The 12,503-nt window shown below is 34.4% G+C and overlaps 1 long non-coding RNA gene across 1 annotated transcript in view; it reads right to left on the bottom strand.

Annotated features, from left to right (window-relative positions):
• LOC143051943 (uncharacterized) overlaps positions 1-1,419 on the bottom strand; it is a 216,958-nt gene extending 215,539 nt beyond the window's left edge. Inside the window, exon 1 of the long non-coding RNA XR_012970959.1 lies at positions 1,260-1,419. This is a non-coding gene — a long non-coding RNA (uncharacterized LOC143051943). The remainder of the gene's footprint in view (positions 1-1,259) is intronic.
• Between the last annotated feature and the right edge of the window lie 11,084 nt (positions 1,420-12,503).

The following is a 12,503-nucleotide window of genomic DNA, read 5'->3' as shown; positions in this document are numbered from 1 at the left end:
GCTTTTCATTTTCTGGAATTTAAAAACATGTATGATAATAATTTTTATGATACAAAATGGAGCAACGTGTGTGCACCAGACCAATAGTCACACTATGCAAATCCTTGATTAGACACAGATAATCTTTTAATAAATAATATGCAATAAAGAAACTCTGTCACCTTATAAAAATGTTTTATTTGTATAACAAATAATTTAAAAGCTTTAGAGATTAGCATCATTGTAAGTAGGTACTTGTATATGGATACATAGCAACTGTGTCTTGTTCCAGCATCGGAAATTAAGTAGTCTGTTCTCTGTCTCCATCAGTCATTTGTTCTTCTATTCTTCCGGGGTAAATAAAAAAAAAAAAAAAAAAAGCATAAATATAGACTGGTAAATTTTACATTTTATTTTTCAATTTGGGTCCGAAGTTTACTAATTTTATAATTTTGTCCAGACATCTCATCAACTCGTATAAACACACAAGCTTTTCTGAATCCACCCAGTACAGCAGTCTTATTCCATTTGGGGTAATGGAATGTGCTAAGTTCTGGTAAATTCCAGCAAGGTCTTTATCCAGACTTGCTGTCTGGTCTATTGAATTTAACATGCTCTCAATCTCATGTTTAGTACGTATATCTCTATTACACAAATCGCATGGTGTGTATAAAACTAGGAAAGCCATGGCTTAGTTTTTTTCATATGGTAATTCCAAATTTCCTGACCATGAAGAATAAAACCAGTCTCCTTTATGATAACCTCCAAAACCTTTAGTTGATGATGCATAAAGTTCCATGTCGAAACTTGAAATATAATATTAGTTGTAAAACATATTTACTCCATTCCAATTACTGAGAAAACGCAACCGTCCAAATCTGTTCGGCACTCCATACTAAGGTAAACATAATGGTGCAGATCATTTTCGGTAGTGGACAGATTAATTAGATATCAAACAAAAGAGCGGCCAGGAAGAACCATCCTTGAGGCAAAATTTAAATGGCCTAAAAGCTGTAAAAGTTCCCTTTTTGTGCATTTCCTTTTCCTATACATTTTTGATATAAACTCACAAATACGATCAACTTTATTAGTAGGCAGACGAGCTTCCATTTTTAGCTCACCTGGCCTAAAAGGCCAAGTGAGCTTTTCCCATCACTTGGCGTCCGTCGTCGTTAACTTTTACAAAAATCTTCTCCTCTGAAACAACTGGGCTAAATTAAACCAAACGTGGCCACAATCATCATTTATGTATCTAGTTTAAAAAATTGTGTTTTTTTTACCCGGCCAACCAACCAAGATGGCCACCATGGCTAAAAATAGAACATAGGGGTAAAATGCAGTTTTTGGCTTATAACTCAAAAACCAAAGCATTTAGAGCAAATCTGACATGGGGTAAAATTGTTCATCAGGTCAAGATTTATCTGCCCTGGAATTTTCAGATGAATCAGACAACCCATTGTTGGGTTGCTGCCCCTAAATTGGTAATTTTATGGAAATTTTGCTGTTCTGGGTTATTATCTTGAATATTATTATAGATAGAGATAAACTGTAAACAGCAATAATGTACAGCAATTTAAGACTAAAAAATAAGTCAAAATGACCAAAATGGTCAATTGACCCCCTAAGAAGTTATTGTCCTTTATAATCAATTTTTAACAATTTTCATAAAATTTGTAAATTTTTACTAATATTTTCCACTGAAACTACACGGACAAGTTCATTATAGATAGAGATAATTGTAAGCAGCAAGAATTTTCAGTAAAGTAAGATGTACAAGCACATTACAATCACCTAAACACAATTTTGTCATGAACTGTCTGCTTCCTTTGTTTAATTCACATATACCAAGGTGAGCGACACAGGCTCTTTAGAGCCTCTAGTTTCGGTGTCCAAAATAATATCTAGATATTCCAAACATTTTACTGGACCTAAAGTTTTGTGACCAGCTACTTGTATATCAAGTCTCTTAAAAATCATCATCATTATAGCCATTGTTCATTCACCATCTCCTGGTGGTGAATCAATGCAAATGCAAATGTAATATGTTTGAAACTTTGTAGTTATGTTTTGCAGTGTGGCAAACAGCTTGTGACACATGATCAACCTTGTTTGGACTGGAACGACAACCAAAAGTTAACCTAACAAAGAAATAATACATCTCACACCATTTTATACAGAAAAGTGGCCATTGACTAGGAGAAATAGGACAAATTTTAAATGCTCGGATATATCGTATATACAAAGCCACGAGTTCCTTCCTAGACCCAAAATGATATCTATGGCATCATCAATCTTGACATAAGACATTGAACAATCATTTGTATCAATTAAATCTTGTATGTTCCTCATCATTGTGAGGGGAAGACAAATCTAAAATTAATCGTTACTATAACTATACTATTACTATAACACATATCTCAGATTGAGGACAAAATAAATTGAAATTATATTTACCCTCATTTGGACATTTCTTTCCTCTCTTCGCTGGACAACTAATTCTTCCCTTGTTGGTAATGCTGGTCCATACACAGGCCTTCTATTTATTCTACGACCAACATTTCTTGGACCTCGTCCACGACCACGTCCCCTGCCTCTGGTAGGCCTTTCTGGACTTGAGGACGATTCCCGACCATCGCCGTTGTTTGAAGATGGAGATTCAGATCTACTGTTTCCTGACTGTCGTGAAATCTACATTGCAATAAATGAATTTGTTTAGATAAAATTAATTTTCAACGTACATTGATATATAAAAAAGAAAACAAAAACGATCATTATAAAATGCGTTATACACGTATACTCCCACTTAAAAATATCGATCCCATCTCCTTAAATTATAGACTTATATAATTTTCAAAAACCTTTATTTCAATTTATATTTTAATTTATAACAAAACCAATCTATCTTACATATACAAATCACATAAAAGAGGGACGAAAGATACCAAAGGGACAGTCAAACTCATAAATCAAAAACAAACTGACAACGCCATGGCTAAAAATGAAAAAGACAAACAGACAAACAATAGTACACATGACACAACATAGAAAACTAAAGAATAAACAACACGAACCCCACCAAAAACTAGGGGTGATCTCAGGTGCTCCGGAAGGGTAAGCACATAAATATATAAAGTATTCTCTTCCGTCGTTATCTTTTCTGTTCATCGGTACCCCTTTGAGATGCCCCTTTTCATTTAACAAACACTTTCGGGATTGCAAGTTTGCATTTTGAAATCAGTACACGGAATTGCATTCTGAGGACATTAAATCGTAAATATCATCAAATAATACATATATTGGAAGAAATAATACAATATTTATAAGAATATAATGCACATGCTTACCTCTCCATCCATATCGATGTATCTGGGTCACTTCACACGCTGTGTCGGCAATCTTCGGAAACGCACACACGATGCATTATTAATGAGATAGCCAGGCAAACAACCTGGTATTAATTAGGCATTATTAACACTTCTACGATTTGTATAAACATTTCAGTGTTCTCATAGTTTTTATTAAGTATGTATCTTTCATCTTGGCCACTTAAAAACTTTCCCAAAATTTTGTCAAAATCGCAGCTACTATCCCTTTAAAGTTAAAATATTACTTACTGCCTGTATAAATTGGTCTCTTTGTTCTTCTAAATTCAAATGATGAGCCTATCTTCTGTTATGAGATATAGGCATTTTAATAAATTTCAAGTTTTAATATGTGAAACTTTTCAATTCCATAAAACTAAACAGTCATGTGATACAATCTATTTTCTGAAAGGGTATGGTCTAGATCTTTTTATGAACATGTTGAACGTGTCATAGAACGTGTGAAAAGAATTAAGTTATTGAGTGGAAATATACCTTTGTCATTGTCTCCAATTGCCAATCAATTAGTATTTGCTTTAAGTTGCCTAGTTAATTTTCAAGAACCTTTAGTTAAATGAGAAAAATACATTGAATACTTTTTACATGTGCATGATTGTATCCATATAAAATATATATAACATATATAATCTATTTATCGACTTGAAGTATAACTGGTGTATTAATGTCTTTTAAAACAATAGGAACAATTTCCTAGGAACCCTCATTTCAAACAGCTCAGGGGGCAATCGTCGTCAAAGGGTTGTTATATTTCCTATCATATTAGTTATAAGCTGCTGCTCTCGTTTTATTCTCTCTATATTTGACTTACCAAAAGATGACCATAACACAGAGTCGCACCATTCAAGTCCTGTAACTGGAAACTGGAGTTGAATTTGATAATAGTAGGCATGGTGAGTTTTAAGTTCCAAAGTAGCATTCTTATAGGTTGGGCGACAGAAACAGGCTGAATATAACTCGCTATGCAATACTTTTTTATCTTTCGAAGCCATACACAAATCAGAAGGTACCACTTTGCGAAATAGTTTTGGACATTTTATATTAAGTAAACTATATTTCATCTTATCTTCTGGATCAAATACGAGACAATCAGGTTAACATCCTATTTCTGGCTACAGTTTATTTATCCAGAAGCCTGTTTTTATGACTCTGAAATCTTGTATTTTTCCTGCCATATATTTTGAAAAACCTGCTCTGGCTTGCTCTTCACTTTCAATACCATATACAGTGTCTGGTGTAGAAAATGAATATAAAGCCCAAATATATGAAATAAAGTTGAATAGTTGCGTTTGGTAGAATCACAATACTGGGTTTCAGTTTCAGATATTTCCCAGATTGCTTTCTTGTTTTGATGTTGAGGCGGTGATCCTGAACCATCTATTTGATTTCCAAGTTTCAGATTCTGATTGTTGTTCAGTATTTGGTATCATGTAGGCAGCTGTAGGGTACTGTTTACCTTCATCGCGTAGATTATCAAACATGATCCAAAATAAACTTTCAAGCTGATCTACTCGCTCTTCTTCTAAACCATAATCTTCATTTTGAGAGGAGAGCAAGGTTCCAGACTCATTTCTCCCCTGATGTAATTGTTAGATGGTAATGTCCAAAAGATGTTGTTTATCTTTAAAACGATCTTTGAAAGCAGCAATCGATGTTGTTTATCTTTAAAACGATCTTTGAAAGCAGCAATCAAAAAATCAAAATGCTGTTTCTATGAATCTGAAACAGTGTCATACCAAATTTTGGCATGACCTTCCAAATGAAAGGGAAATGATTCTGCACTCTTTTTCTTGGACATATATATGGTCACCTGGTCTTCTCCCGACCGGCAGTAAAACGCTTGTCGAAGTGGGGCGTCCGTTTGGCTGTGCGGGATGTATCAAGTTCGCAGTCACGTCCGATCAGAAGGGGGACGTTAAATCCGATGCCTCGTGTAAAGAGAGTGCCACGCTCTTTGCACGTTAAGAACCCTTGCAACAACTCTTTTGAGGGGTCCGTAGGTGGCCTGTGGCAATGCAAAATTTATGTCCCTATCCAAGATACCCTCATTTTCCAGTGGCAGTAAAAATTTCCCCGACCATCATCCCAGATGGCCTCTATCGTATCAACCTACATATTATATTTATTGTGAACTTGTTCTCGTCCTGAATATGCATGAAATATTTGCAACTGGACGTTAAGCAAGCAACAATCAATCAATTAATCTTGTGACAAATCATAAAAACTACAATATTGATTAAAATTAGTTAACCAATTCTCAGGATTTTGAGTATTATCACCTTTAATTTTTAAAATTGAAGACATATTAAAAATGTTTGTAGAAAGTTGTACTGTCCTACCTGAAGAACTTATTGATGGTAATGTTGTTTGTCCTGGTCCTGCTCCTGTTGTTACTGTTGTTGTAACTGACGATGTGGTAGTTAAGGCACTTGTTTCAGCAGTAACGATAGCTGTTGTGGCAGTTGCAGTTGTTGTCAAACTGGGATATAACGCATCACAATGCTGTGGTGACTGTAACCGTGAATTTCCTGCAACATATGTCGGTATTTTGGAAAGCGTGGAAGGAATTATTGGCCCTGTGTATGATAGATGGTCGTACTGGCGTGATACTTGATTGAAGAGTTGGCGGTCCTGTCCAAGATGAAACGAACGGATTGGATTTTATAGGCGAAGACTGAGAAAAAGGCTATCGTCTCCGCAAGGGATTGTTGTATCGTTGTCACAATCGGCAACTTGGTGTTTAATCGGATAGCCCTTTTTGAAACTAATAATGTCGTCCTGCTGGTCTGCAAATGTACCAAGGCCTTCAAATGCGCGTCTGGCGTACTAAATTAGAATCCTGGTACCTTTGATAACTATATCAAGGCCTTTAAATGCAGAGTCTAGTTTGTAGTGAACCTGCTTTTTGTAGTTATCAGGGGTCTTTACTATTGTTGGCAAGGAAACGCCAATAGTTTTTACATTCTCAAAGGAATGTATATGATGTACATCAAATAACAAACATATTTAATGATGGAATTGCTCCTATACTGATCGCATCAACATTATTTTATGATCATGAGCACTTTGTTACGTTTGTGTGATGAAATCAACAGACAATAAGGAATATTTTGACACGAAAAAGTACACAAACATGTGATATTGCAGGCACTATTGAATAAGTCGTATTCTAAATGAGAAATAGTTAAATACGATTTTAATAAGAACGGAATCATTGATTTAGTTATGTTCGTCATCACATCTCCTTATATGGATATACACTAGCTAGTTGTATCTAGAAGGTTCGTGTCATCTCCAACTGTTGAGATAGAATTATTATGGTTGCTGTGTACTTCTCATGGGTATCAGTTGTTATGTTGGAAGTATGGATATCTTTGATGATATTTTATATTGATATTGCTCTGCATCTGTCCGTCGACCAAGCAACCTTCTAAAACGTGCTACCTATCATATTAATTAAGATTCTTGACTTTTACTAATTTTTCTTATCTTACATCTTACATAATGTATGTTACTCTTATGAATGATGAACTCTTTTCTTCGTATTTTCTTCTTGTTATATTTTCTTATGCCAATAAATTATTTGACATTTATATGCTCCTTTACTTTTAAATGACTTAGTTAATTTGAAATAAACATTTTTTGTTTTAATAAGCTCTATTTTTTTTATCAATTTCTAATTATTTCTAAAAGTGGCCTAAATCCTTTCATAACATAACCCCCTTGTTAAGTTTGAAATCTCGTGATTTCATTTTTTAGCTCACCTGTCCCGAAGGGACAAGTGAGCTTATGCCATCACTTGGCGTCCGTCGTCGTCCGTCGTCTGTCGTCCGTCGTCGTCTGTCGTCGTAAACTATTTCAAGAATCTTCTCCTCTGAAACTACTGGGCCAAATACTTTCAAACTTTAACTGAATGTTCCTTAGGGTATCTAATTTATAAATTGTATCCGAAGTTTTGATCAATCAACAAACATGGTCGCCATTGCTAAAAATAGAACATAGGGGTCAAATGCAGTTTTTGGCTTATAACTCAAAAACCAAAGCATTTAGAGCAAATCTGACATGGGGTAATATTGTTTATCAGGTCAAGATCTATCTGCCCTGAAATTTTCAGATGAATCAGACAACCCGTTGTTGGGTTGCTGCCCCTGAATTGGTAATTTTAAGGAAATTTTGCTGTTTTTGGTTATTATCTTGAATATTATTATAGATAGAGATAAACTGTAAACAGGAATAATGTTCAGCAAAGTAAGATTTACAAATAAGTCAACTTGACGGAAATGGTCAGTTGACCCCTTTAGGAGTTATTGCCCTTTATAGTCAATTTTTAACCATTTTTCGTAAATCTTAGTTATCTTTTACAAAAATCTTCTCCTCTGAAACTACTGGGCCAAATACTTCCAAACTTTAATTGAATGTTCCTTAGGGTATCTAGTTTGTAAATTGTATCCGAAGTTATGATCTATCAACAAACATGGTCGCCATTGCTAAAAATAGAACATAGGGGTCAAATGCAGTTTTTGGCTTATAACTCAAAAACCAAAGCATTTAGAGCAAATCTGACATGGGGTAATATTGTTTATCAGGTCAAGATCTATCTGCCCTGAAATTTTCAGATGAATCAGACAACCTGTTGTTGGGTTGCTGCCCCTGAATTGGTAATTTTAAGGAAATTTTGCTGTTTTTGGTTATTATCTTGAATATTATTATAGATAGAGATAAACTGTAAACAGGAATAATGTTCAGCAAAGTAAGATTTACAAATAAGTCAACATGACGGAAATGGTCAGTTGACCCCTTTAGGAGTTATTGCCCTTTATAGTCAATTTTTAACCATTTTTCGTAAATCTTGGTAATCTTTTACAAAAATCTTCTCCTCTGAAACTACTGGGCCAAATACTTCCAAACTTTAACTGAATGTTCCTTAGGGTATTTAGTTTGTAAATTGTATCCGAAGTTGTGATTTATCAACAAACATGGTCGCCATTGCTAAAAATAGAACATAGGGGTCAAATGCAGTTTTTGGCTTATAACTCAAAAACCAAAGCATTTAGAGCAAATCTGACATGGGATAATATTGTTTATCAGGTCAAGATCTATCTGCCCTGAAATTTTCAGATGAATCAGACAACCTGTTGTTGGGTTACTGCCCCTGAATTGGTAATTTTAAGGAAATTTTGCTGTTTTTGGTTATTATCTTGAATATTATTATAGATAGAGATAAACTGTAAACAGCAATAATGTTCAGCAAAGTAAGATTTACAAATAAGTCAACATGACGAAAATGGTCAGTTGACCCCTTTAGGAGTTATTGCCCTTTATAGTCAATTTTTAACCATTTTTCGTAAATCTTAGTAATCTTTTACAAAAATCTTCTCCTCTGAAACTACTGGGCCAAATACTTCCAAACTTTAACTGAATGTTTCTTAGGGTATCTAGTTTGTAAAAGAACGTCTTTGAGTGAATATTACTACAATCGTACAAGTAAGTTTCGAAAGTTTTTTTGGGAAAAATGACTAATATGAATACATGTCAAATCGATTTTGAACAAAAAAGACTTGTTGCAATTTTTAGTTAACGGACACAGGGCATAATTAGTTATCAAAGGTACCAGGATATAAATGTACAAATTTGATAGGACAATTTGAAGCCATTTAAGTATCAAGCCACCTAAGAATAGTTTTGTCATAACAGTTATTTGATGACATTTATTGAATAAATCTTAGTTACAAAGTTGCTTCATATATTAAACTTCAAGAAAAATACAAACAAAATATTTTCAAAATAATCTTTTTCTGCTTCCAGACAAAGAAAAAATAATCTCAAAACTAAATTGTGACTGCAATGATTCAATGTTGGTCAAATATGACGAAATAGAGTGGTGACCTTAATTGACCCCGGAGTAGGTGCAAATACACATCTAGGACAATGAAACAAAATTGCAGACATTGACAAATATATGTTTTTTTTATGTTTATTCATTTACCCTTTTGCTAATTTTATTTCTACGGGAGGGGGCTGGGTTGGGGGTTGCGGATGGAATTACAAAAGCCGTTTATAAGAGAGAGAAAAAACCAAGGTGGGTCCGGCCCTTGACCTGAAATAACCCCGGACTTATATAAACAGCAATACAGAAATAATCTGATTTAATTGCTGGGTTGTAACTTTTTTAGTTTTTTCTACTACTTCATTTATTTCTTCATATGTCCTCGGAAAAATCAATTAAAGACAATAAATCAGCGATTAACGATGACCATCATGTAATAAACATTATTGGACAGGTGAGTCCGGCCCTTGACCTGACATGACCCCGGACTAGCTTGAGGTTACTATACTGGGGATACCTGTGTGTATTGCAGTACGAGATTTTGTTTTTAAACTGTATGCAAACGGTTTAGTGTCTAAAAACAGCACAAACAACATTTTCCAAAGGACCAAAAAAGTGAAAAGTATATTTAAGAATAATGTACCCTTGTGTTGCTTCAATGCTAAAAATATGGAAATTTGATAGAAAATCAAATGCCTTTATCTTTGTTCTATCATTTTGGCAATTTGATGACCGATAGATATAGAATGATTGCAAGTTTATTAATGTAGTTATTGGTTAGAACAAATAAAAATATGGACCAAATCAAGTACACCTTTTAGGGTGCGCCCGCCTTTAATGACTCAGCACGAGGTATTTTGGGATTTACAGGTTGTCAAGGTTTATGTACCCTTCTGTAGCCATTTTTGTACGAATTTTTCAAACCTCAATTGTATCAAAACTACAGATATAATGAATAATAGAGATAGGACATTTAGTACATATTCCAAGGGGAAACTTGATGCAAAGCATAATTTTTTACTGTTTCATTGCATTTGATAGAAAAAGAGTACTTTGTGGCAAATAAATCAAGATTTTTATAGAAACTATAGACTAACAGGTCGAACAACTAATGTTCTTTAACACTGCTGACTGCCATTAGCGATTGCCGAAAAATTGATCACAAGATGTAACAAATCGGATCTTTATATTAAATTAATACTAAACCTTATGTCTGGTGAACGCCATGGGTAAAGCTCAACCAAATCCCTGACACTGATTTTGTCTTTCACTATTTGTTTTCGCCTGTGTGGGAATGTAATGTGATTTTTTTGTTTACATTTTCCAAGACTTTGTCTGTTATTCATGCTCTCTTTAAAGCTAATTGAATGCATATCTAGAGATGTATCATCTTCTCTAAATGGAATGTCTGGAAGCTATCTACGTAACCCCCGAGGTAAAGTTGTATTTATTTCTGTCTGACTTTTTCTTTTCTGTTATCACTTTCGTTATTCTTATAAAAGGGACGAAATATACCAAAGGGACAGTCAAACTCATAAATCTAAAACCAACTGACAACTAATTTGACATCAGGATGGTTTTTGTCCAACAGCTTTAACGTTTCCAAATTTATATAGAACTTTATTCTTCCAGAACTCCTTTAAATATTTCAAATAATTACAAATTATATTGCATGTAGTATAAAGGCACCTTTAAGATTATGTCTAAAGAAGTAAGGTTTCTGATAACTTCACGTAGAAGTCCATAAATTGAGTAACTTTTTTTTGTAATTCCAAGTAAAAAAGCCATGCATGTAGTCAACTGTGCATCTTTCGTGGAAATCTATAAACGGGAGATGTTTGATGATAGTCCTTCCAAAAAATCCACATACTGTTTTTTCGCTTCAATACACTCAACACATTTTGTTCTATAGAAATACTGGAGCGACACATTAGTTTTTCTTCACGATAAGGAAAGCAACGTGTATGACCTTTAACTACTAACCCCGGTTCTTCTCAAAATATACATGAATATAAACCGTTATGTTGGGTCAATTTAATTTCTGATGTTCTTTGGTCTGAATCAGATACAGATCGTGTGTTAAATATATCATCACAATCTACATATAAAGCTGTGTGGATCTTAATGATTTGGCGATTTCTTTACAAGTCTTGTTATCTCATAAGCAGCATTCACTGCATTGGAAAGCGATTCATTCTTCTTGATGTTATCTGCAAGATTAAACAGACCGTGACAATGGTTGTTAAGAGCTTTTGGTTCAATTTCTTTTATTCTCTGTTGTACCCCAGGTTTTCGTCCTGTCATTGCGCTGGCACCATCATATGTTTGGCCTCTTTTCCTATGTTAACGTTCAGTCCTACTAACACATCTTTGATCGACTCTGCTATAGTTGCAGCCGGTGTGTTGTCTACTTTCTAAAGACCAATCAAGTCTTCGTGTGCCTGTAGATGATCGTCAATCCATCGTAGACAAACAACTAACTGTTGACGGTTACTAATGTCAGTTGTTTCGTCGGTCAGTTACCATGGCAATCATTTGAAATTTGGATTTTTTTTTTACCTTACTCCCACTTATGAGGACCATTTTCATGTTTTTTTTAAAGGGGTCATTAATCACACTCTATCTGGGCTTTACAAGGAGCTGTACTTTTAAAATAAAGCAAGTCAATCAATGCTTATATCCAAACCAGTTAAATCAGTATTATTTTTCTTGAAATGCTTGAAATTTCTTGACCCTCCATGGAAAGGGCCAGGTAGTTGAGAAAATTACGTCATATGTTTATAGGGTAAATCTAGAAAAGTCAGTGTTCGTGATAAATCATGACCGAATGAAAAAGTGCAATGATCACAATATTCCAAAAATCAATTACGGGATAGTGAAAATATTTTAGAAGATAATGGAGACATTTACGTTCGGAGGACGTGTTTTTCAACAGACTGTCGGCATCTCAATGGGAACAAACTGTGCCCCTCTACTTGCTGACTTGTTTCTTTATTATTATGAGGCTGACTTCATGCAGGAACTTCTTAGGAAGAAGGATAAGAAGTTAGCAATATCCTTTAACTCTACTTTCCGCTATATAGATGACGTTCTTTCAATAAACAATTCAAAATTTGGTGACTATGTGGATCGCATCTATCCCATCGAATTGGAGATAAAGGATACTACAGATACAGTTAAGTCGGCTTCATATCTTGACTTACATCTAGAAATTGACAAAAATGAGGGTCGGTTGAAGACAAAACTTTACGACAAAAGAGATGATTTCAGATTTCCAATTGTGAACTTTCCATTTAAGTAGCAACATTCCAGCAGCA

Source organism: Mytilus galloprovincialis, chromosome 11 (assembly GCF_965363235.1).
Source record: "Mytilus galloprovincialis chromosome 11, xbMytGall1.hap1.1, whole genome shotgun sequence".
Classification (NCBI taxonomy): Eukaryota; Metazoa; Mollusca; class Bivalvia; order Mytilida; family Mytilidae; genus Mytilus; species Mytilus galloprovincialis.
Note: the sequence above shows the minus strand (reverse complement) of the source record. Positions and strands in the feature narration are given on the sequence as shown.